Genomic DNA, 6,098 nt, shown 5'->3' with positions numbered 1-6,098 from the left:
TGTCTACTTTCAAAAATGGGGTCATTTGGGGGGGTTTTGTACTGCCCTGCCATTTTAGCACCTCAAGAAATGAGATAGGCAGTCAAAATAAAAGCTGTGTAAATTCCAGAAAATGTACCCTAGTTTGTAGACGCTATAACTTTTGCGAAAACCAATAAATATACGCTTATTGTGATTTTTTTTTACTAAAGACATGTGGCTTAATACATTTTGGCCTAAATGTTTGACTAACATTTAGTTTATTCAATATTTTTTACTTTGTTATAAGAAAAATCGTATTTTTTTTCAAAATTTACTGTCTTTTTCCGTTTATATAGCAAAAAATTAAAATCGCAGAGGCAATCAAATACCATCAAAAGAAAGCTCTATTTGTAGGAAGAAAAGGACGCAAATTTTGTTTCGGTACAACATTGCATGACCGCGCAATTACCAGTTAAAGCAGCGCAGTGCCAAATTGTAAAAACACCTCTGGCCATTTAGCTGCATATTGGTCTGGGGCTTAAGTGGTTAAGGCCTGAAGATTACTTAAAACCCCCCAAAATGCATTTCCTGGTAGTTTTGGTCCCTTAAAAAAATTGGTAGTTTTATCAACCGTACATTTTTAGTAAGAAACCTACTTTAGGTCTTACAAATGCAAACTATTGCATGCATTTTGCAGTGTAAATTATAATAGTTTAAAATTGTAAGAGATTAAAAAGATTCTATCCTGTTCAAAACATTGCCAATAATGTATTTTTTTCATCATACTCCTGTGTTTGAACTATAGTTGGGTGTGATGATCAATGAAGAAATTAGTTTTACAAGTCAGGATGGCCGAGCGGTCTAAGGCGCTGCGTTCAGGTCGCAGTCTCCTCTGGAGGCGTGGGTTCAAATCCCACTTCTGACAATAACTTTTTTTTTTTTTTTTGTGTGTAAAACTGCAATATCCTCCTGCATTACAAAATAATAATAAATATGCATTTCCTCCCAGAATTAGAACTAGTTCCATACTTGTATTTGCAATAAGCATAGCTGTCACTTTTATTTGGAAACATTACAGTCTGCTGTTAATAGTTCAACTGGATTATAAAAATATCAAAAGCAGTAAGAAGAGGATATAAATAAAAAAAAAAAGAAGAAATTAACCATTTGTTCATTTATTCTTGATTGTGAAATAAATAATTGACCACTATTTGTCATCCAAAAATATATTATCATCAAAAAAAGCTGCCGAAACCCGGGATCGAACCAGGGACCTTTAGATCTTCAGTCTAACGCTCTCCCAACTGAGCTATTTCGGCTTCTGAAAGGTTTGGTTTTCAGCCTCTTTGACATACTATATGCTCTCTTCTATTAGGGATATTAGTTACTGTGATGCAATGGATTGACATTATGAAAACTACATTACAGTAAATTGCTGTATACTTCAAATCCATTTTATTGTAATTTTAGGCTGCATGCAAATATCAGCGACATGGAAGCGTTGCGTTTTTCCTGCTTATTTTTGAGCGTTTTTCCACAATGTGTCTTTGCGGTCCAGTCATTATTAATGGCATCCCAAACGCGCTAAAGAAATGGGAGCAAAAACACGCTATTCAAAAACACGCCCTGAGCTCCAAAAGGCAGCAAAAGTAACCCCATGTTTTTTCCTAGCGCCTTTTTGCGTCCATCTCTTTAGCGCATTTTTAACACAGACTGGCACCCAAGCAGGTGTTGTGAAAACGTGCGATTCCGAGTTGCTCAGATGTGAATGGGGCTCTACACTTGTGTTTTGCGGGCAGTAAAAACAGGCGGTTGAGCCCTGTTGCTATCCCTCCCCCCCCCCCAACCGAAAACCCTTAAACTGCAAAAAGCAGTGCTTTGCGGTGCAGCAAGTGTTGTACCCCGTCGCATTACGCAGACAGTACCATGTAGTATTATTCTTATTATTATACAGGATTTATATATATGGTGCCAACAGTTTGCGCAGCGCTTTACAACAATAGAGCAGTACAGTTAAAGCAGGGGCTGAGTAGACAACATATTAATGCTTTCTGACAAGGTAACAATTCTAAAACCCCGATCTCATCTGGTGCTTTGGGTCTTGGGGCAGAATCGATGCAATTCTGCCCACGATCCCAAATTGCACTGTAAAATGCATTTTCAATGGCACCTAAACGCGGTGCAATTTTGTCGCACAATAGATTGCGGCAAACTGTATTGTGCATCGCTTGTCTCCCAAAAGAAGCTCTTGCTCCTTTTTTGTCGATATGATTTGTGCAATGCAGTTTGCCGCGATTGCAGGGCTTTTTTATTGCACGTCAAAACCACACCGTGTTTAGGTGTCATTGAAAGGTGCAGTGTGTTTTGGGATTGTGGGTAGTATCACAGCGAGATCCCAATATGAATGGGCGCTAATGTCGTATGTCAAAAGTGAAAATAGAGTGTTTCTAATGAACATTTTATCCCCCCAAAAAATAACATAAAAGACAATTATCCACCCCAGATGGGACTCGAACCCACAATCCCTGGCTTAGGAGGCCAGTGCCTTATCCATTAGGCCACTGGGGCATGTGATTATAAATTGTGAGAGACGAGTATGAGAGAACAGTCTGTAATATATCGCTATGTTTTGAATGTTAAACCAGAGTCATATCTAGTGAAAATGACGCCTATGGCAAGCACTGGAACTGCGCCCCTGTCAAAACATTTTAAGTGTACAGGGCCGTGTTTTCACTGCATGAGACGCACACAGATTTTTGTCAGTACATCCACGGGCAGGCAGACCAATTCATATCAATTGGGATGCAGCAGCTGCACGAACACAGCCCCTGCTCTCAGCTTGATATCCGTTTTGGTGCAGGAAAATGCCCGCGAGCACAGTGTGCATTTAAGGACATGTCAAATGGATGTCAAATTGGGAACAATAACCCTCCCTTACTCCATCCAACAACTGTAGTTCTACTTAAAGTATGAAGGAGACCTGCCCCTGCCCAAGGAAAGGTGCCTTCCAAGACAGGTACCTGAGCAGGGTATGGAGATCTCAAAGAGCACAGTGCCAGTCTCCAGGTCCTGGATCTTGAAGAAAGTGAAGGCCTAGAAAATGCTTCCAGTCTCAGCTCCTTCAGGCCCAACAACTCCTGTTTGGTGACCGCAGCCACTCCCCGGAGCTCCCCATGGCCGTCCTCCCTCCTGTGCATGCGCCTTTTATGCCAGTCAAAATGAACTGCCAGCAGGATCACAACAAGGCTGCCAATTGGTCCCTCTGGAATCACTCCCATTGCTAGTGATCAAGATTCTGTAGTATTCAGAGAGGAAGCCGCCGAGATCCAAGCTGATCGAAGTTGTTGAGCGGGGGGGCTGCCACCGATCCGAGTTGATGAGCGGGGGACCACCGATCGGAGCTGACCACAGTTGTTGTGTGGTGGGGGGGCCGCCGATCGAAGTTGTTGAGCAGGGGGGGGGGGGGTCGCCGAAAGATCAAAGTTGTTGAGGGGGGCTGCCGATCGTAGTTGAGCGGGGGGGGGGGGGTGAAGGGGACTTCTTACCTCTTCATCAGCAGCGGCATGGCTCTTCCTGCTACCTCCTCCCGGGGCCCCCGGGCTTGAGCCCAGTCAAGCCCAATGGTAAGTCCGGCCCTGAGCTTGAGAGGAAGGGACTTATACTGTGAATATTGTGACAAAACACGAATGCATTCATACAGACTTGTATGGTGAGTGACTGGGAGGTAGAATGTAAGCTCTCCTCTTCTGATCTGACCCTATCACTGCCTACATGACTCTATCCTCCTCAGTTCAGGACCTCCAGAATCTTGCTAGCTTCTTCCTCCTTGGTCAGGTCAGTCATCTGTGGTGGTGGGGATCTTTCTATGTATACAACTAAAGACGCACACAGAGCAGCCTCAGTCAGAGTGATAAGCAGGCACATCTACAGGGATCCAGGGATGCCAAACTCCATATAAGCTGGGCAGTGTCATCACTGTGATGTGTATGCTGCTCTGTGTGCTGTGCTGGGATGCCAGACCCCGGCTTTATTAACTCCCCCTCATCCAATCCCCAGCCTCTCTATAGCTCCTAGAACTTTTCTCCAGCAGCTAGGACACACTGCAGACTGACAGTCTCCACTGCAAATCTGTGTGGAGCTCGGCACATGCAGCCACGCTCCCCTCCGGCTGTTCCTTGTCAAAAGCACTCGCATGTCAGCACCTGAGGACGGGAGCAGAGAATCACTAATTAAGTAGCGGGGCAGCTTGATGTACATGCACCCCGAAAATGAAGAAAAAGTCCCTTATTTATGCTCACTTCCTGGGCCCCTATTTTGACCTGATGGGACCCAAGAAACTGTAATTGCATCCCCCCATAAGCAAGTAGGAATGGGGAGAAGTTTAAAAAGCTCTTTTAAATTCATATGGTGCCCATGGCACTTGCCATGGCTGCCATACCCTAGATATGCCACTGGTTAAAACCACTGGAGAACTAAATTTTTTCTGTTTATATCACTTTTAAAATATATTATACCACCTGCATCACCTTCTGGATTTATTTAGGATGAATTATATTATTACAGCAGTAATAACATACAATATAAACAACTATATACTACAACAAAAAAAGATGATCGCACATGATTCTTTATGAATGTTCAACACCTCCAGTCTTTGTTCTCACAATTGCATACACATCATAACATAACCAGCTGGTAGCGTGGCCGAGCGGTCTAAGGCGCTGGATTTAGGCTCCAGTCTCTCTGGAGGCGTGGGTTCGAATCCCACCGCTGCCAAGGATCCTTTTACCCAGTAAAGTGCGTTTTCTTATTAGTGAAAGAGTAAATGCTGGGACATCAATTCTTCAGACAAACTATAGTGATTATGTGGTAAAGCAAGATATTACCAACATCTTTTTTTCACCCAAGAGAATGATATTTGGAAGTCATGACTTTTGGCAGAGCAATTACTTAAAACGTACTTAAAGGAGTTGTAAAGGAATTTTTTTTTTGATGTCTGCAAGGTAGACAGACAGAAAAGTGTAATGATTCTGTTAAAAAACGAATAAATACCTATTAAATTCCTTCATCTATATCACCTCCGGCAATTCTAGTTTCTGTTCTCTTATTCACTTCCTGGTTTGTGGCGCTCGTTCATGTTAGAATTACATTTCCCAGTATGAATTGCGGCACGCCCAGTAATTCACACCTCCTTGAAGTCTCTAACGCGCAGAGAGCGTCCTGCCGCACAGATGTAGTTCCAAGGAGGGGGCGAGCACGTCACTGACCACTGCAGTAAAGCCTCCCTTCACAGTGGTGAGTAACAATCAGACAAGCAGGAAGTGAACAGAACAGAGAAGAAATAGAGCAACTTCTGAGCAAAAACAAACAATGAGGAAGTGAAAAGAGGAATGTCTGCAGGTAAAGGACGCTCATTATGAAAACATTTTTTTTTCCTTTACAACCCCTTTAAAGGGGTTGTAACGGTACACGTTTTGCATAGCATGCATAAAGGTGAAAAAACAACCGAGGATTAGCGTTCCCCAAGCCCCCCCCCCCCGTTTACTTACCTGACCCCTTTGAAAGTCCCGCACCGTGAACACGCTGGCTTCTTGGAATTCTTCTGCAATCAGAGAGCAACACAACACGTATGGCCAGGTTTAGGGACCCAGGGATGGAGCCTTTGCTGGCAGAAATGTGAATGCTGCTCAGCGGTTGTAAACCACCGATGTTAAAAAAAAAAAAAAAAAAAAAAAACTGCAAGGGAAATGCATAATGTGCTAGTATGCGATACTAACACATTATGAAATACTCACCTTGGAACAAAGTCCTCCAGCTCTGTAAAGTCACTGCTGAGAGGGCTGACATGTTCCCCCTGTCTGTCACATCAGCTGTCCCGCTGGGTCCCTGACTTGGCACTTTCTGAGGTTTTCCAATTCTTCACCATCCCCAGCTTGTGAGAAGTCTGCTCTGGTACTGTCCTCAGCTTACTCACAATGGTCTCTGGTAACAAAGCAGATGGTCCCTTAGTGGCGACAGCTTCCCCTCTACCTCCGAAAACAACTGGTTCCCTGGCAGGCAGAACCAATACTGGTTGCACAACAATCCCGCAGTCCCAACCCTGCACTGCTCTCCTGCTTCTGGATAGGCCCTCAGAC

At 43.8% G+C, this 6,098-nt stretch overlaps 4 non-coding genes across 4 annotated transcripts; 2 read left to right on the top strand and 2 right to left on the bottom strand.

Moving 5' to 3' along the window:
• Positions 1 to 803: 803 nt before the first annotated feature.
• On the top strand, positions 804 to 886 carry TRNAL-CAG. Its single transcript has one exon. It is a non-coding gene; the product is annotated as a tRNA-Leu (tRNA).
• A 321-nt stretch (positions 887 to 1,207) lies between these two features.
• Positions 1,208 to 1,280, bottom strand: TRNAF-GAA. Its single transcript has one exon. It is a non-coding gene; the product is annotated as a tRNA-Phe (tRNA).
• A 1,176-nt stretch (positions 1,281 to 2,456) lies between these two features.
• On the bottom strand, positions 2,457 to 2,529 carry TRNAR-CCU. The gene has a single exon. It is a non-coding gene; the product is annotated as a tRNA-Arg (tRNA).
• Positions 2,530 to 4,655: 2,126 nt separating this feature from the next.
• On the top strand, positions 4,656 to 4,737 carry TRNAL-UAG. Its single transcript has one exon. It is a non-coding gene; the product is annotated as a tRNA-Leu (tRNA).
• Positions 4,738 to 6,098: the final 1,361 nt, after the last annotated feature.

Source organism: Rana temporaria, chromosome 10 (genome assembly GCF_905171775.1).
Source record: "Rana temporaria chromosome 10, aRanTem1.1, whole genome shotgun sequence".
In the NCBI taxonomy this organism is placed as follows: Eukaryota; Metazoa; Chordata; class Amphibia; order Anura; family Ranidae; genus Rana; species Rana temporaria.
This window is presented reverse-complemented; position numbering and strand designations above follow the sequence as displayed.